This window comes from Pezoporus wallicus, unplaced genomic scaffold (assembly GCF_028554395.1).
Source record: "Pezoporus wallicus isolate ANWC-B61680 ecotype Strahan unplaced genomic scaffold, APGP_CSIRO_Pwel_v1 contig_3952, whole genome shotgun sequence".
NCBI classification, from domain to species: Eukaryota; Metazoa; Chordata; class Aves; order Psittaciformes; family Psittacidae; genus Pezoporus; species Pezoporus wallicus.
This window is the reverse complement of record NW_026635034.1, coordinates 491,413-511,771: the sequence shown is the minus strand read 5'-3', so window position 1 is coordinate 511,771 and position 20,359 is coordinate 491,413. Positions and strand designations below refer to the sequence as shown.

General features: G+C 42.1%; 1 long non-coding RNA gene across 2 annotated transcripts in view; it reads right to left on the bottom strand.

Annotated features, from left to right (window-relative positions):
- The window catches only part of LOC130603040 (uncharacterized), a 105,239-nt gene that overhangs the window by 71,484 nt on the left and 13,396 nt on the right, over positions 1 to 20,359 (bottom strand). For both annotated transcript variants that reach the window (XR_008973056.1, XR_008973062.1), the window contains exons 2-4: positions 15,720 to 15,833; positions 15,369 to 15,454; positions 10,137 to 10,304 (exon numbers count right to left, since the gene is read on the bottom strand). This is a non-coding gene — a long non-coding RNA (uncharacterized LOC130603040). The remainder of the gene's footprint in view (positions 1 to 10,136; positions 10,305 to 15,368; positions 15,455 to 15,719; positions 15,834 to 20,359) is intronic.

Sequence of the window (20,359 nt, the reverse complement as noted above, 5' to 3'; positions counted from 1 at the left end):
AGGACTTAAGCCTGGGTTTTATTGCTACCCTTGCCCTGGCTGAGTCAACAAGAAAGCACTCTACCTGACTAATTGGGAGTCACTCTGCCTTCTGACATCCGTGCCTTCAGCTCTTATTCCAAGCTGCTCAGAGGAGACTTGGGAATGTTTTAAATTATTGATGAAGATGGGAAACCTATCTCTGAAACGCCTTTGGCAAACTATTAATATTCTGGGATTTGGCACTGCAAAAAGACAATGCCTCCGTCTCACTCACGCTGTTGATGTCTCTCACCCATTTACCTGCACTATGAAGTTACAGTTTCTGATTAAGCCCATGCAGTAGGAGAGGCAAATGGAAAGTGCATTGTTTCTAGCTCTGAAAGCTTCCAGGTAATCCATCTTTGGTGCCAGAGTCGGCAAACCCCTCTATTTGCAGGGCTTTCATTGATGACAGGAGTCCTCGGAGAAGCCGACCCAAAGCAGTCGGTTGTCATAAACACATTGGATAATTATCTTAATTATTTCTAATAGTACCAGTCAGCAAAGCAGCACTGAACGCAGGGGCCTGCCCTGGACAGCTCATGTGTTAATCAGACAGGAACACAGGGTGCAAGATGCAAAGCAGAGATGATGTACAGGCTGCCAGGTGAGTTTATTAATATTTAAGAGAAGGGTTCATCAGTAAAGGAGTATTACTGTTTGCAGACCCTTTGACATGAGACTGTAAAACCTAACCAAGCATCACATGGCAAGGAGATTCCTCCCTCCTCCCCCGATATTTAAGGCAATATATTCAAACAAACTGCAATTATCTACTTATTTTCTTTCAGCTCACATGGTTTCAGATTCGCTGCTTTGGCTCAGGCTGTGCTGTGTCTTCAAAGTCAGCAAAGCTGAGCCAAGCTTGGCACCAAGTTACCAAATCCAGACGGGTTAAGAGACTGTTCACTTTCAGCCTTGGTGGCTCAAGAGAGCGTTCCTCACAAGTGACACTGAGGTCAATACACAGGTATCAATGACACCATCCTCTCAGAGCACCAGCTACACTTGTCATTATCAACAACATAGGAAAGCAGCTTGTAGCTACTAATAGATGATGCTTCACCACCACCTTTGAGGAGAGGAAAATAAAAAGCCCAATGGGAGAGCAAGAGCCTATCTGCAGTCAGATGGCAGCTTGGGGGTATGCAGGAATGGGACCAACCTCCCTCAAGTCCCAGCCTTGCTCCCCTGTTACCATACACTGGTTTGCCATTCAATCAACCTTCTTCAGGTATTACATGTGAACACAGTCTTCTAAAGCCTGCCTGAAGATGTAGTTGGCACACATACATACACAGATTATACACACACAACAGATTCTGCCCTGTCTTCATAAAAACACTTCTACATGCCTAAGGGCACCTGACCATATTGAGAGCAGTGACAGAGGTCGAATTTGTCTTTAACCTATGGATTTTGTAAGTGCTGACTGCCAAAATGTGTTTTCTCAGCTGGTTGGTGTGCCGGCCGTTTGTTAATCAACCATCTTTTACTATCCATTAGCGTACATTAAGCTAAAAAAAATGGATTTGGAGCGGGGATCCCATTCTTCTTGTCTTATCTAATTTTCTGTTCTCAGAGGAAGTTTATATTTTTCCAGTTGAAAGGGACAGAATTACTGCAAAAGGGTCTGTCTGCACTGACAGATCTAGCTCGCTTTTCCTCCTCAACAGCTGGGTTATTATTATTAGAACCGGCACAATAATTTATAATGAAGAATTTGACACCTTTTTCCATACATATATCACAGGTTGCCCACATTTATTTGTTACTCCGAATTATTAACCGCAGACTTTCTGCCAATAACTCCCAAAGGGGCATTAGTGATACAATATATTCCTTGTCCCCCCCCCCATCAGGAAATACTTACATTAAAGTCAGAGTGGGAAGCATTAATTACCCCTTATTTAATAGTAATAACTCATCATATGTAATCATTCCTCAGAGATAGATGCTGGTGTGATGACCCAAACTACTGCAGAGTTTGAATTTAGCATTGGATGCAGATGAAAATTCCCTGAGAACACAAAGAAGAGCAGTTCCAGCTTTCTGGGTCACATCCTTGCAGAAAGAAGCTTCTGTTGGATCATGATCTTTTCAGGACTGCTTCTGTCTTGCCTAAAAGCCTCAGAAGTCATGCCACTGGAGTGATCACTGCACTGTGTAGGCTATAGTTTGAAAGGTTAAGTGGGATTTCAGCAGTGAATAAACCTTGTTTTGGTTCCCATAACAAGGGTGGATATGATCCCATATATTTTGGCCAGTTAGTTTTCATTTGTAGCAGTACAAGTCCAGTATAGCTCCAGGGACATATTTCTGCTAAGCCCCTAGGTAAATCACTGTACAACTAAAGAAAACAGCCCATGGACACATCCATTGAACCTCCAACCTTGTGTCTCCTCAGAAGACAAATAAACATTTCTAATTATCTAAAGGATAGAGCTTGTTCCAACAGCATGTTGGTGGTGCGTATGAGAAAGAATCAACCAACACAGTCTTTACTCAGAGCGGGTACATTGCTCTTAACAGCTTAATACAGCCTCAGGTACCTAGTGGTATTAATGTATGCTGAAACCACACACACAATACCCCGGTCAGTTTGTAAACCAAAGACCAACAACAGCAAATATAAAGGGCCTGCTGGGTACAAACCGAAGTCAGCCTACTGCCTATAGGTAAAAATACAACAGCCAAAGGCCCAGTCTAGGGAACTGGAAAGTAAAAAAGCTCACAAAATCCACTGACTGTTGCCTGGCCCTTACTATGTGAAAGTTTTCAGTTATTTCAAGTTCAACAAGTGAGTTTAAACAACCTGCTTAACATAAAACATTAGGCTAAAAACCAGAAGTAAGCTAAACATACTGGCATTCTGGCACCTTATGCTGAATAATTCATACATAAGGTATGTATGAATTATAATAAGGCACTGCAGAAAGGAAACATACATTTTTGGTCCACAGTGACTTTTTAAGCAGAACATGTAAGAACCAACTTCAAATGTGTATGTCCAGCAAAAACCTTCTTGTACAGAGTGAAAAGAGATCATTACAACTGCAGTCTATCTTCACCATTTCCCATGGTGATTTGCATTTCCTTATTTGATTTTGCCCTGAAACAAAACAGGAACCCTTACAAAACCTCATCTAGAAGAAGATTTAGGGTGTTATCCTTGCTCCAGCACAACTGGGCTCACCTCATTTTGACAGGCTAATGGCAAATGCAGATTTGATGTATTAACAGACAGGAACTCCTGGGACAAAGGCCTCCCTTCCAAAAGCAAGCACCAGAAGAGGTCCAAACTGTCTACAGAAGAGTTGTCGTACTACAGTTATCAGTGCATCAATTCTCTCCTTGGTTGTTTTGAATGTGGTCTCCTACTGAGCACCATATGCATGTCTGATAGCTGCCATTAAAAATCATCATTGCACACACCAGTCCCTCAAATACAGGCAGTGGAAAATAAACTCTGAATCCCAGCAGGGCTGGCAAATGAAGACTTTTAATACCATACTCAGCCAAAGTACACAGCTACTTTACTCTTGGCTAATGCTGCATCCCTTCTGAGACACCTAAACCTACGTGCAAAGTGACAGCGTTGCTGCAGTTACATCTTTAATCACAGCAGTGGTTAAAAGCCAAAAGTAAGCTAAACATATTGGCATTCTGGCACCTTATGCTGAATAATTCGTACGTAAAGTGCTGCCGAAAAGAAACATATGTTCTTGGTCAATAGTGTCTTTACTGTAAAATATTTAAGAATTAGCCTTGGATGTATACATTTAATAGTAGCCCACTGGGATGCTGTCAGAAGGTCTATCTGTACCTGCATATGCTTATTCACTGTATTGATACAGCAGGTATCTATAGCAAAGATTCAAATCCATATAGCAATTGTTCAGGTTATTCATTTTGAACACTTCCTTATAGTGGATGTGGATGATAACCCACACTTTCTTACGAGCACTACATGAAGCAACATGCAAAGTTTCTCTTCCTCTCCAACCACAGCAACAGGGATGTCCAAATTTACATCCCCTTTATAGCATACAATCTATCTTGTAATGCTTTCCATTTACATAAAAGTCCTCGAATCCCGTCTCATCACATCCCTGAGATCAGAATTAGGTCCAGCAGATCTGGAAACACACCCAGACACATGCACACACAGAAGAAACCTTTTGGCATATCTGTGAAAAATAGGCCTTCCAAAAAAACATCCAGTATACAGATGAGCCCTCAAATTAGTAGAGAAAGCATGACGACTTCTGCAGTGGTGGCTGATGAAGAGACACACACAAATACACCTCTGCCACCAATCGTGCTGCTAGGGCATTCATCAAATTAAGTACCAAGAGGAACAACACCTCTGATATCTCTTCATTTGGGGCTCCAGTAAATGAAGCACTAGATTAGGCCTGACAGAGGCCTAATGCAGCTTGAGCTTTTCCTGGTGTAATTAATTGGAACTTCGCCAGCTTGACAAATTGGAATGATGAATCTATCTTGTATGAATAGAAAAAAAAAATGCATAATCAGTCAAAGATTTAGTTAAGACAGCTTCTCCCTGACTCCCTGCCATAGCTAAATCCATTAAGGTGAGGAAACATCACTTTAAGGAAAGGCACTGCTCTCCGTATGTTCAATTTATAACTTTTTGTTCTTGAATTTAATGGAGCAGTCAACCTGGACAGATCTGACTTTGGAGGGGTGAGGAAGGGGGAGGTGGGAAAGGTTGGTTTATTTTTAGCATTCTAATCTTCCCTGTGCCTTGGAAGAAAGAAAATAGTCACGTTGGTTTGAATGTGCATTCCTGGGTTTGGATTTTAAACCTTCGGTGTTGCACGAGAGGATCTAATAAGTGTGCCCCACATACTTTGCTACCGAGATGATTCTGTGATAAAACTTGCTTGTCAAGTATTTCCCCTCTAACTTCTTTAATTGCTGGTAACATTTAGGCTTTAGAGGATGTGATAGATTGACTGCTCTGCCAGCACTGTTTTTTCCTCTCTAATTACCACCTAGTTGTAAAGGCCCTTTCCTGACACATTTAATGGAGAGGCAGAGGGAAAACAGGTCTGCTTACTTTGAAAATGTATTTTTATCATTCCGCAGTTATTTTCCATATATTTAATTTAAACCATGTGCTTTCCTCCTCCCTCCATCTCACTTGTTCAGCCATAAGATCTGAATTGTGAAGAACCAATTAAGCAGCTGATATCCCCACTTGTACTCAATATTTAGAGAAACTTTACATTTCCTCTTCGAGGCCGTGGGTTGCAACCTAAGTTACTTACACACTGCGGAAGAAATGCTTAAGTGAGAGGTGACAATGCTGGTTTTCATTTCAAACAATCCCGAATCCCTCCTTGGCTGGCACACGTGAAAAGCGCCAGGCAAATGTTTAGCTGACATCATGCAAATGACTGGCCATAGATTTATTTGACAAACAGTTGAGCAGACAGCCCTATACTGCACTCACTTGTACCCCACACAACCCCAGGAGCCAGGAGAATTTTGCTGGCAGAAACAAGAGCAGAATGAAACCCAAACACTGCGGTTCACGCGTTGAGCCATTCGATCTTGGCCACTGGCCAAGCTGACAGCCACATTTAAATAAGCCACCTGCTGAGTAGGGAGTTTAAAGAGCTAAGTGCTAGGGGAGCTTTAGCTGAAAAGTATATTGAACTTCTGCAATAAGGCGTGAAGTGAAAGGACTGCAGTGACAAGGAGTACTAAAGGCCATATTATGGTTCTGACCTCTTGTTCTAGGTCAGATACAGAACAGTTTTGGGCATCCTCTGCTTCTTTGCCTATGCTACCTAAAATGTATCACAGAGAAGCTCTGTCCATACATACGCGTCTCAGGAACTGAACTATATACACAGCAGATGCTCAAATTTCATTATCTTTAATAATGCTGTATTAGAGATTAGAAATGGGGTATCAGATTAGATATTGGAAAGAAATTCTTCCCTGTGAGGGCGCTGGGGCGCTGGCACAGGGTGCTCAGAGAAGCTGCGGCTGCCCCATCCCTGGCAGTGTTCAAGGCCAGGTGGGACACAGGGGCTTGGAGCAACCTGCTCTAGTGGAAGGTGACCCTGCCTGTGGCAGGGGGTTGGAACTGGATGAGCATTCAAGTCTCTTCCAACCCAAACTATTCTATGATTCTATAGAACAGGAATGCTTGTGCAGAACATGTTAATTCCCTCTGGTTAGCTATTATTATAATTTTACTATCCAGAATTGTATTAGCTGTGTCAGAGGCAGAAGTCCTTTCCCAGGAAAGCCGGGAGATCCCTCTCTTCCCATGCACTACCTCACCACTAGGCCTTGTCCAAGTCACCTCATGATCTTGATTTGGTTCTTACCCACCTTGTCAATTTTCAAAGCTGTCTCTAAGCACCTAGATGCTGGAAGAGGACCACACTCTTTCTGCTGCTGATTATGTGTGAAAAAATAACAACTTCCTGCTATGACCAATCCAGTGACAAAAATCTCTCCAGAGAGAGAGACCAAACAAAGTGACAGGAAGGTGAACAATTCTGCTGTTCCAGCCTGTAACAGCAGCAGGTTGCAAAAGTGTTATTTGGCTCTTTCTTAGCCCCAAACTGTTCAAATCAAATGTAAGCAAGTTACAGCTGCAAAGACCCCTGGCAGAGAGGCTTACTCAGCTCAGCCCCTCCAGCACTCAGGCTCTTAAACTACATTGCTTTTCCTCTCAGCTTCAGAGGGTACACCTGATGCATCACATCCACGCAGGTAATTCAAATAGATACCCACACTCTTTCCTCGTTTCCAGTACTGCTGTTTAACTTTTCCCCTTCTCAGTCTCTGCTCAGCAAGCCCATGTATGCCCTTCTACCAGGGGAAGCTACCAGTTTATTTTTGATTTCTTTACCCTCAAACTGTCACACAAATGCCTTCTGACCTGGTGACATGGAGGTTGCCATGTCAAGTTCAGCAGCTGACTCATAGGCCATTACTCACACAACTGCCATTCTGCTTTTAACCTCCCCAGCCTGTGTTTAAAACCAAGTATCCCCTTAGCTACTCTGCTAGGAAACGCTTTAGGAACATAATTCAAGTAAAAGATGTTATTTTCAGTGTGGAAAACCTGCTAGTTAGATATAGTACATGACAAGCAAATAATTTTAGCAGCAAAGGACTTGAACACTCATTACAGTGTAATATGTCATGGCATTGCTCCATGCTATGGGCAATTAAGGGTTAATGGTTTGCCAATTAAAAAGATATAGCCAAAAGATCTAAAAAATACTGCGTGTCACAGAAGGTCCTGCTCTCCAAAGTGGTTCTGCAGGTGCTGTCCAGGAGAGATCTGAACATCAGGTCATGTGTTTCTGGTCACAGATCCTGCCCTGACAGTGAGAATGATGTGCCCAGCACTCGCCATATTGTGCAGTTTGCCCTTTGCTTAATAGGCAGAACAACAGAGATCAGTAGTAGGCTGCTTTACCATAACACAGGCTGTGGTAGTGTTACCTCACAGAGGACCACAGGAGGCTCAGAGACTACAGAAGTAACCTGCAAGCTATCTGTGCATATACAGCCCCCTGAGCAGCGCCTCATTGCCAATCCACATGCACATCCAGCATCTTCCTTTGCCCTTAGCTGCTTCTTGATGCAATCAGAGAAAACCACTAAAACACGTAACTGCAAACCGGAAGCCTGAGGTTGCAATGTCTCTTGTGTCTGGGTGTTTGGCTCCAAAGGGTATTTCAGCCTGATAGAACTGTAGAAATTTCAAGTTCAATTTTCCCCCTATCTCAACACTGGATACCTGATCCTTTGCACACATGCACATACCTGCCCTTGGTACAGAAGGTTTCCCTTCTACTGTAGAGATCTCAGTTCAAGCTTTGAGTTCAGTTTTTATTCTCCTCTACACCGAGTACCTGCTCCTTCATGCACATGCACACACCTACCTCCTGTACAGGTTTCCTTTTTGTTTGTTTCTTTAACTACCCTTTTTACGGGAGAATGATCAATCACTTCTCCCTCTTCCTAGTTATGTCCCTATTACAGCAGATCCTGTTCCAATAAATGATTAGTACGTGCAGAATGCATTAAAATGAATTATAATAGCAATCTGATCCCCAGTGCCTCAGCAGAACCTTTCCATCACAGGTGACAGCTTGGCTCCCCTGGGCTTAGCTCTGGAGAGAGAGCACCAGACCTCAAAACTCAATCCAATAACTTTGTATGAACCAAGTTCCAAGTACACGGAGCGTGCAGCTCTTCCATTGTCTCCAAGCTAGGAAACCTGTACCTCAAAGGCTATTCAAGAAGCTGGTACACACAACCTCATCTCAAATAAATGTAAATGCAGTTTTCCATATATTATGTGATTACAGCCTCTCCCTGCCTATGGTGCTATGTTTTATTACAGGCCACCAAAAATAATTAGTTGGTGACCCAGAAAACTGATATATAAAATCCTTTTAATCACCAATATGGCTTTCAATTATATAGTGTAAACTTATTAACCTTTTTACTGCTGAGATTTGATTTATGGAATTCCAGCTGCATTGACATTACAGGAGGAGATAGTGTCTTGTATGACGCACTGGGATTAACAACTGATAGCTGGCTTTGCTATCACAGAGCAAAGGCAGCATCCTGTGAGTCCCCAGGGGCTCATTGCTACCAGAGCTATGTGAAAAGTTTGGTCTGTGGAGTAAGGCTGTGTAATTCCTGTCACTCCCTATACAAACCAGAACACACAGGCCAGTTCTGGCTTTCAGAAGGAGCAGAGGTTGTGTGAGCGCTTGCTGCATTAATAAACAGAAAGGGCAAAGGTAGGGCTGCATTTGTACCTTTCCTCACTCGCATGGTCAGAAATAGTTGTATATTGAATTGAGACACTTTAGGGAATTCTCCTGCACAGGAATCCTTAACAGCAGCTTTATTCAAACAAAGGTTGAATGCAAAGAGGAGGGCTATTTGTGAGGGTGCAGTTATAAAAACTGATTTTCAACTATGTTCTTTACTCATTTTCATGGAACAGGTATTTTCCCTTTTTATAGAGAAATTTAGTGGATTTCCCCCTCCACCTCTGGCACTCAGAAAGTTTCCAGAAACTTAAAGATTGGTATAAGAGGGTTTGTTCACTTTGTCCTACTACAGAATGAGCATTTAGTGCTTTGCACAAGGTCTTAGACATTCCTGGTCATCTTCCCATGAGACTGTGTTTCTGATGCAGAGATCAGCAAGAGAGATAAACAGCCCACAGTGAAGCCCTAATTAAAAACCAGATTACTAATTTGACCTACATAATGCATCAAGATCCCATAAAGGATACAGGAATCCATATTGAAAACACTACCATACAAGACTTGATTGAATCAGCCAAGGATGAGAAGACCTGTATTTCCAGCCCACACATGTCATTCCATTCAAGTCTCAGCAATATACACAAAAATAATGAATCTTGCCATACCCTCCATCCACAGTTCCCTCATATTCTTGGCAGTTCATTATTTGCTGTTCAATGGCAATAAAATAGAATAGCAATGCTCTACAAGATCATTTCTGCTGTGAACACCTAACTGCCTCTTTTACAGTCTCAGGAGGATCAAAATAATAAATAGATCTGGGTCAAATTTTGCAAATAAATATCAGTTTTCAATTTCCAAACCTAACCTTTTTTTTTAACCTTAGAAGCCCCGTTACAGTTAGCCTGTTTTTCAGGAATTTTTAATGTGCAAGCATCCCTCAATGACACAAAACAGCAAGGTGAAATAGCCATAAACTGAAGCAAACCCTCATCGTTCACTTAGGTTTTTGTTGTTCAAACTTGAAAAGTCATGACAGACACAGAAGAGACTACGTGGGCAGGTGCTCTGATAACATGAGCAAAAGCCATCATCTTTACAGAAGGGAAATGCCAACGTTTGCCATCATCTTTCTCAGGATTAAATGTTAGTGAATGAGATACAGTTTCCCACACAGGCACTGCCTCGCCTGCACAATGCACAGCCTGGTTCCCTCTGGGCAGTTCTCAGGTCACTGTTTCTTTAGCCAATACAGGTTTGGAACGGCGCCCTGCAACACACACACTGGACAAAGACCCCCAAAGCCCCATTGGGCCATACCTGGACATCCAGCGGATTCATTCCCAGCTCAGCTTTGAGATGTCCTTCTCCATGAGCTGAGATTTCTGGTACAGCATAACAGGACACGTTACAGCCATCCAACTCATGCCAGCTCCTCCAAGGGCTAATAAGGCCCATCACAGAGATAGGAAGGTTTCCAAGCACATTCTATGAAACAAGGAGAATAAAAATCAATGGCACTGCATAATCCAGTCAGTGCTTTCCTTTGCTCACAAATCTTCATTTGCTCAGCTGGGAAAATTATGAACAATCTAGAAATAATAAAGTCAGTCAATGACAATTACAGCATAAAAACTAATAGAGAAGGTGGCACGAATCTGGTGTATTCAGTTCTGCTGAAACTCATTTATAATTTTTAATAAAAATAGTAACACTTTACAAGAAGTGGACATCATTTAATACTCAATTACTATAAAATTCCTTTGGCAATATATATTAAATGCAGCAAATCTGTATTTATACCAGGAGGGTTCCTCAAGATTGATGTTATCGCAGTGAATACTAGGAGAATGTCAAGTCCAACACCAGTGCATTCAATATTCTTGCCCTCCAGGTCAGATATCCTTTCCTCCCCCACCCTGACATTTGAGACAAGTCCTTATCTGTGTGGAAGGAGCCACATGAATTATATATTATATAAAAAAGGAATTTGCAACACAGACTGCAAGGCCTTTAGCAATGATTAACTGAGACATTTTGAATAACACCACAAAAAGGTACAGCTCCTAAACAGCCAGCTTTTTCTTGGAGGCCAAGAGGTTTTTAAACCCCTACATTAATAAAACAAGCATTATTTCAGATAAAGCACAGAACCTTTACAGCAGAGCCAACTTCAACTTACTGAAGATCTCTCTTTGCAAGAAAAACACCATGAACCTTTATCCTCTACTTGCAACAGCTCTTATGCTGTAACATCCTTAGCCCTACCTTCCATTAGAGGTCACCACGTAGATCTGAGCCCTTAAACTTGCTCAGCACAGGTGGGATCAGTTACCCTGAAAAGCAAAGCAGGATCTCCCTGATCCCCTACAGCTGCCTACATCTATGCTTTTAGCCACAGATGTTAGCACTGTGACTCCACACTGCTCTTCCCTGGCAGGTTGTGGGAGAATTTGTTTGTCTCAGAGGTATTTGTGAACGGAATAAATGGGATGTGATCACTGAAGCAGCAAATTGAACCCTACCAGGGTATGGCTAGACCTTCCTTGAAGCAGCCTTAAAACAGAGGCTCCCATATTTCGTTAAGCTCCAATCTCTATTGGGGGTGGATTGGATTTGGTTTAGGAAATGCAGCTTGGGAAGCTGAATCTGAGACCATGCTTTTCACCTGGATGTATTTGCAGCCAGGGCTCTTACCTGAATGTAATTTCTAATGTAACTTGGTACACAAAATCTATCACTTGAGGATGGCAGTTAACTGGCTTCCATGGGGTGAGTGTGCTGCCATTTGGGGTGCTGTCTTGCTTGTTTCACTGTGAAGACTAATAGGATTAGAGAAAGTTTGAAAGATGGCAGGTAAAGGTCACCAGAGCCTTCAGTCTGCAACACTGCCAGGATTCAAAGACAAATCTGAAGGAGTATGTCTCTTCCCGAAAAAGAAATACTATCGAGAGCTACTCAGCAGCTTAGGAAAAAGAAACACCAGTTGGAGGTAGGGGGGGCACCCTAAGTGCTCACTAGAACTAGCATTGTTCCATTTCATCTTAAATCATGTTCTGCATCCTCTGCTGGAACAGTACTTATCCCAGACCTCGGGGCAGCTCAGACACCTGGCATAATAGCTCATTAATTACTTCAGCATGGCAAATAAATTTTAATATCTTCTTGATGCTCGTTACTAAACACTTCACGCATTTCCAAATACACAATGATGGTTCATTCTTCTTCATCTTTGATACAATAGACTTTATTTTACAGTTTGACTTTAATCAACGTCTCCCTCAACTCTGGGTGGCACGTGATAATGTTATATCCTCCTCTGGGGTCACCAGTTCATTTAGGAACTCAGGACAAGGTATTTGTATTTTGCTGCACTCGTGTTCTCATCCTGTTAAAGGTGATTACAACATCAGGTTTTGTCCAGTGTTTCAGCATGTAAAGAGGAAAGGTGGCATGAGGTATAATGGTAGCAGGTCAGCACTTTCAATAAGCATCCATCTGTAAACAAGCCCCTTAAAATACTGCAGCAGAGGGAAAGGAAGCTGCATCTTAATTGGGCAGAGTGAAAAGTCACAGGGCTCATAAATATAATGTGGAGGTGATCTGTCTTGCCAAAAAAGAGGAGGTTCGTTACATGAAGGACACATTATCCTTTCCTCTTCCTATGATTCAGCATGGTAAGTAGTCATTCCTAATTGGCTTACAGCTTAGTATGAAATATTAGGATGCCACACAATGTGATGACACAGCTGGATTCCTAAGGGAAGCTGAAGAGTGATCTGAGAACAGAAGAGGGACAAGAGCAGATGCGGGTCTGGAAAAAAGAATAGTTGTAGCTCACAGAGTAGCATGTCATTCTTTATCCTCCTCCTCCTGTGTACAGCATGCTGTGTACAGCACACCACTCTCCTGGTTGAAAGGCAAGAGACTTGTCATTTCAGAGTTCTTAAATAAAACGTGGGGACAAAAACGTGATTGCTGGAAGTATTGAAACAGGAAGAGACAAACAAGCTGACTAAACCTGGGCAATAGCTGCAAAATACACTGTACAAATTTCACCTCTCTTTGTGTATCCAACGATGATTTCCTCAAATTTATTCTTGACTGGAAAGTATTTGCCAAATTACCCAGTCAAACAATCTGGGGGTCACTTACGGAAGCCCAGCATTCGGAAGATAAGCCATTTGAGTGGGCACCCAGGTCGTATGCTGGGAACTTGTTTCCTTGTCCTGGCCTTGATTCAGGAAGGTAATTAAACAGCTGCCCACCTGGAGTCAATAGGGCTATTCACATGCACTTAAGTGCTGCTGACGCCAGGCGGAGGGGAATAGACTTCTCAGGGGGAGATTTTTGCTGCAAATACTAGTGCTAATTCAAAATTCACTTTCTACAAAGTCCTTCTCCTGCAGTCAGCTGAAATCAGCTATATCCACTGTTGTGCTTGCCAGGAAACTTGACAGAATGTTGCCCAAAGTGAACATAAACGACAAATAAACACAGCAGAAATTAATAACAGGAGTTCAGACCAGTAGGTTGCAGAAGATGTGTTATAAATTTCATCCAGCTGTAATGCAAATTCTGCCAAATGATGGGGAACATCTACCTTTTTATATCACTGTTTCACTACATATTAATAGCAACCAGTTACTGATGCAGTACTAAAATATTAATGATATAGTCATAAACCTGAATCAGTGCCTAACTTGGCAGAACAACGGAGGGCAACTTTTCAATCACGTGTGAACAAAACCAGTTTTCAGAAACCATTTTGTTCCTGTGAGACCATGTGAATAGAAGTAATTGCAGGGCTATTTTAGGCCCCCAAATTGTTCTTCCTTGGAAAACCAACAGCCCCTTTGAGGTGTGCAGTATGGGTGCCCAGATATTTATGCAAGGCTGAGAGAATCTCAAAGCAGGCAGAAACAAAGTTCATGCAATTAATTAGTAAGATCTCATCTGTGATTTCATCTGCAGCTGCTATGACTGACTTTTATATGTCCATTAGAGCCAATAGACTTGAGGCCCTGGGGACTGATTGTTTCAGCAGGATTTAGCTCTTTGTTCTGGACTTAGGTGGAATACGTTCACCAAGCAAGGCAAGAAAGCCAAGGCAAAACCCAGAGCTTTTGTACCTGACTGATATAAGCAAGTAAGTTTATGAGCTCTGCATTGTAACATCTGTGACCACAACAAAAATTTAGGGATGTTAAAAGGACTTAAAAGTTAGGGACTTCCACCTTCTATATTTCCAATCTGCTCCCCAGGCCACCCTACTCAGGACAACTTCAGGGCAGCTGCCAGCTAAGGAAGGCAGCCTTTAGGATCCTTGACTGAATCTGTAAAGGGGAATCAGGTCTTGAAGTCTCCTTGCTTCTCACTTCAGCAACGTTCCAGCAGAACTGGGCTGGTCCATTTTATTATTCACATTTGTCCCTTTCTATCAAGATGAAGCCATGTATCTAAGCTCCTTTCAAACACCTTTAATTGAAGCTACAAATTAAGGGGATTAAGGACAGACACAGAAGGATTCTGTGTACTCTGCACAATTCCCAACAGCAGCTAGCACCCCAGGAAGAGCTGAATACTGAAAGAATAGTTTGTTTCTACTCTTCCAAAGGACACAGCTAAAGGCTCTCACTCATGGCTAGCATCACTCTCCCCTGCCCCTCACCAGGATCTAAAAGAGGTACTGGAGGAAACTCGTGTACAGCTGATGTTTTATGTAGGCGTATTAATACCAACCCAAGGTCTTTGCCTTAAAGGTCTTTCTCTTCTTCTTCTCTGAGTCACAAGTAAGCTGACTTCAATCAAGAATAACTGATTTTTCAGTTTAGAAGTGCAGAGAATGGCATGAAATTAATTATGTCACAAAAAAGAAGGGTCCTTTTCTTCTGGTTTCCTATTGCAGTCACATAAATGAGGATCCAAAATACCACTGAGATATCACTTAACACTGTTAGCACATGTGAGGTGGGTCAGATCCCTGCCACAATGTCTGTATTATTCGCTAACCAGAGTTGTTGCAGTGATAATCTTTTCTTCACTGTATCTGCAAGCAGATGCCATCAAGGTGCAACTAACAATCATCCCTTTCAGAGTAAGTGATCATAGGCCTTCCATTGCTCTCCCATCCACTGGCTCCTTGTTTATTAATGACAGAGTTAAAATTTTAGTGTTGCTTCTGCTTAGGTGGAAGATAACAAACATCTACTTGATTGACCCCTGTACTACAACTAGTAGTTTCTCTTACAGCTCAAGTGGTACATAATGTAGTCTTACTGCAAATCAAGTTGCCAAAACAAAGATATTTTTGGTTTACAAGTTGGGAGAGGAGGAGAAAAACTGCCCATGTTTGGAAACTTGTTCTAGCAAGACACTGGAAATGCATTGAGCAGCATGAGAACCTCTAGCAGTCATTCATTTCTGGTCTCTGAGAACCAGCATGTCAGGTCCTAACAAGGTCAATGGCAAATGTATTTTAGGGCACCTTCATATACCAGATCAACCAGCACTAGTGTTACACATGGAACACAATTACACCTCCAAACATACCTACTCTTCGGACGAAGTCCATGGTCAGCTCAGCTCCAGTTCAACTCCAGGATCTTCTTTCTCTCTGTATTTTCTGGGACAAAGACCTGTGGAGGACAATGAAGAGAAAGATAAGATTCTTCCAGACCCTCTCCCATATGTGGCGCAAAATGCAGGTGCCTATAGATGGGTCTGAGGAAGCTATAGGGCCTGCAGAGCTGCCATGGTAAAGCTACATCTTGAAACTGTACAGAGCAGCTCCCACAACATCTCCTACATCTAAAGTCTGCTCTAAAAAAACAAAAAAGAAATAGTCTCTTGGAAGAAGACAAGTCAAACATAACTCATCCCTTTATTCTTTTTCTCTCTTACCATGCTCTACAGATGATCGTTTCATCTCATTCTTCTGTTTCCAAGAAAGACCTTTCTAATTCCTCAGGCAATATTCAGAGCAGGCAGGTTTTTCTTTGAGCGTTCAAGGCTGATCTGATCAATTAGAAAAAGAAGGTTACAGTACATTTTAAACCAAATACCCCACAGGATAGAACCTCATTCTAGAAGAAAAATATTTTTTGTTAGCAAGTAAATGCAAGGAAATGGTAACAGGGATTCAGCACAACCCCTTTTCTCATGTGTCCTGTGGGATTTTCTGCATTGTTCTCTCTGTTTAAAGGGTTTAAAATACAAGGGTAAGGCTGCTGCAGTCCTGGACATGTGAGTTCTGTTCTCTGGCTGGATACAAAGTGCCACGGATCACACAAAATTCTTCCCAGCTGCTTTGCCTTCCCACATTTCTGCCCTTGTTCACTCATGAAAGCTATGAATTCTCTCCAACCACAGACTTTCTCCCAGCATGTGATGTACCACAGGGCCCCACAACCTTATCTGAGGCTGTTCGGGCCCAGCTGCAATGTAAAGATTCTGCACCACTGGGACTCCCTTACAGGGTTTAGAGTCTCTCTTTGCAACAGCAAACATCCAGTGAAATACAACCGCTTCCTCAAGGTGAGTGTTCCCAAAGGCCTCGGGAATCAGAGCTGACATAATGTGAAATTCGCTTCCTCCTTTACCAACTCTGGTTAAATAAACTCATGTTCTGTACAGTAGGACACACTTCATTTTCCTCTCCCTCTTGTTGATTCCAAAAGGAGACCACATAGACCAACCATCACAGCCAATTTGATTTCCAATTTTCTGGGTAGCTTTGCAATCACACTCCATTTGTCACCTAAATGCAGTATTGAATTTGCAGCCTGGGTGTGAATGACTTCTGGAATTATCTCCCTTGGACAAGACACCAGAGCAATTCAATAGCAAGTAAACAGAATACAGAAATACCCCTGAATAGGATTATGTCAGGTTTCTAAATCCTAACCCTGTTACTTCAGCAGCTACCCATTTCTCTTTTCTTTCTTCCTTTCTGGCTAACATTTTCTTTTCCAGGACTCAGTTCAGCATCACCAAAACAATCAAATATATTCTGTAAAGTTCTTAGGACTGCATGAGCATTTAGAGCTTGGCAAGCTGTATTGTAACACCAACCACTGACCCCAAAAGCTGATGTGATCAAACACATCCCCCCACAAACGAAAGAATCAGGCTGAATCAGTTTTACCATTTTAAGGAAAATAAATCCTAATCCTCTGCTGCTCTGTGGTATTCCTCTAATTGCTGTTTCCTTACACATTCAAACATCCACAGTTTGGTTCCGTTGTTTGAACGTCACTTGGAATCAAATCAGTGTTGCAGATTCAACATCTTTGAACCTTTTAGTCCAGCTGTGAACTTTGGGCTTAATCCTTTAGGGCGCCCTTGTCTAGCAAGCTTTAATGTATATTAAATTTTCTAAAAGGAGAGGAAAAGTGGTCAAAGCGAGATAGTGCAAGGTTCTGTGTTTCATAAATTAATAAGCATCACCAACTGCATTGCTTGACCCTTTAAACTCTGTGAAATTAATATAAGTAGACAACCAAAGTGCACTTGGCCCCTGAAGAGCCTTGGAAGTTCACTTAAGCAATCCAAGTTTCCTTAAAGTTTTATAAGCCAGCTTTTAAAGCAAGTCCTTTGTACTTATTACTGGTGACAGTGAGCATTACAACAGCCAATGAACCTTTGCTGACTCCCGACCCCAATATGGTAGAGCACAGTTATCAAGGGAAATATCAGAATCAAAGCTTGTATATTACATTGAGGTCCTGACTCTTGAAAGAGCCCCCCATAGACTCTTCAGAGGATGTCAGTGAAATAAACAGCTAATATTCCCAGACATCTACTTATGATGTACGGATGGTAGTGTTTACTTAAGCCCTTTTGGGTATCACCACCCCACCACCCCCAACAAAAACTGAAGCCTCTTAGGGAAGTAAGCTGTGGTACTCTCAGGTCCCTTGCAAGAAGACAAAACCTAAAGATCTTTTATTTAGCCAGGAAAAACTCTTCACTTGGCAGTGGTGAGTGAAGCAACGCTCGGTCTTCATCTTAACCGATTAATGGATTTAAATTATTAAGTGGCATTAGGTAGGCATGGTGAGGAATACAGTCTTCCCTCCGCCCTCCACACAGGGTGGGACTGCCTTGAACAGTGAGGAGAATGCATATGCACACCTCCTGTGCTTTGGCATTAATCTTGCAGTCACTTGTAATACCTGAGTTAGTGTCCTGTAGAAATAAGATACCTCACCATTGCCAGCTGATTATATTTTTCATAATGTAAAAGGTTCTTGCTGAATTATTCAGGTGTTTTCCCTGCCGCTTAACAACAAAAAAGAGACAGAAAAGCTAAGGCAGCCAGTGTCTAGGAATAAACACACTGAGGGGCAGTATTGCCCAGTATTAGTAATTAGTATTGAACTCTAAAGCCCAAGTAATGATGATGCTTGACCTAAACTTTTCAAGAGGAAGAAGAATTTCACCAAACAGGCAGGTGATGAGAGATCACAAGATTATCTGCCAAAGGCCATCAAACTCCACTGGCATGTATCCGCCCAGCAGTGAAGTCAGGAGGCAGGTGTTATCGCTTTTCTCCACCTGCTTACAGCATTTGAGTGAAGTTTTTGGGGCTATTTTATGCCACTGGTTTCCACTTGTTCATCTCATTTGTTTGTCTAGATCTGGGCACTGACAGAGACAATAATATCATGGCATGGAGAAAAATCCATTAACATACATCCACATTTTATACATATACCACATACAGTCATACATAAGAAATACAACTCAAAGAGAAAACAGAACTCAACTATTAGGAAATAATTGATGAAATTTCTTACCAGAAACAGAGATAACAAGAAGCAGCTGGAAAAACGAGGTACTTTCAAGGAATGTGGCTCACAGCTCCCATGCAAAGTGAATGCCTGGTGACAGGGTTGCAGTCCCTGCCAGGCAGATGTCTACGCTAAGAACAGTGAAGTTGATTTAGCAGCTCCCTGATTACTGAATATAAATCACTTTTTAAAAGTTTAGGGGTGCACAAATAAGTTCTAATGAGAACAAATACTGCTGGTCCAGTCCCATGAAAACAGCCAGAAACATATCTCCAATTGATTTCCCTTGATTCATTTACTTGAGGGTGCAAGCACGATTTTCTTGCTCAGAGTTAGCTCAGATTCCTCTATGCAGCACTTCCCAGTGATACAGACACAGACTTTGGTCCTTCCAGCCCACCAGCTATTGAGACCATGGGTGTTTGAGGGTTAATAACTCACTGGTGATGGCCTTGGGGTTCCACCTTCCTGCCCTGCAGCCATGCTCCAGCTGGTCTGCCCACCAATGAAGACTATCTTCACTTCCAGCCTCCTACCTCCACAGGAGCCAAAAGGGAAAATCTTGCCTAATCAACTGTGAAGAGGACAGAAAGCAATGGCCATTGTCCACTCTTAATCAGAAAAGTGTTTCCCTTCATGTGCCTGTCTGCCTTGGTTTCAGGGTACATATGCCTGAAGGAATGTGGAGCAACTCCAGATTCACTATGTGTGAGGTGGAAATGACCTGGGAGTAACCCAGGTGATTCTTTTCCAGTAGGTAAGGGAAGGTTTAAAATGGGAGAAATTGGAACTGGACCTTAACATGTCCCTAACTATTGACACTAAAGCAAAAGAGACACAGAGATAATATTGCTGAGGGGGTAAAACTTCACCCACTTGAAAAAGGTCTGGTACCAGCTACACGCTCTGCCAAATAGCATCTACTTAATCTAGTTCTGCCCATATGGGCATTCACCCCAGTGCTGCGTTCAGGCTACTGACACTGCAGCAAGCTCAAATACTGAATTACCCCCCAAAAGAAACCCCTTCTACACAAACCAAACACACTCTATAGCCCTGAAAAAAAAAAAAAAAAAGGAGACTTTTCCACAGCTCCAGAAATATTCATTTGACAGTTTCTCCTTCCTTGACTACAGCTCCAGTAATTGATCTGCTCTATTATTTTTCCCCATTCTTTCTCTTTTACATTTAAATACGTCCTTCATATTTCTGGAGCTTTTTTTTTTCCCCAGCCTGTATCTCCACTGTTACATTATTTTTTATCTCTCTCCTCTATTCTTCATGTGTGAAAAGGGTGCTCTGTTCTCTAATATTCATTTTTCTTTTTTTATTCTCCAAGTACTTTCTTTCCCATCTGTAACAGCCCCTAATATGCACCTCCATTCGATTTTACCTACCCAGCTTGAAACCCTCTCATTCTAATTACCTTTTCAGTTTTCTTCTATTCCTCCCTTGAGATGTCTCAATTAGTGTACTTTTTCTTACTGGCTGTCACCTCTGAGCTACAAGGTGGGTCTAACTCCAACTTAAACCATGCAGAAAATAAATGAGGAGCTGTTCTTGGCAGCCCTGCTGAAGGTGGTGTTACTTTACAAACTAGTGCACCTTTAATAGATGATAAATGGGCAGAAAAGTGGCCTTGTTAATGCAGCAGCCCTTGATTTGGTTGCCATGCTGTGTCCTTTCATTACTCAAAGATACAGGAAAGGCAACCTATGCTAAGTCCTGGGTGATGTAATTCCATACAAA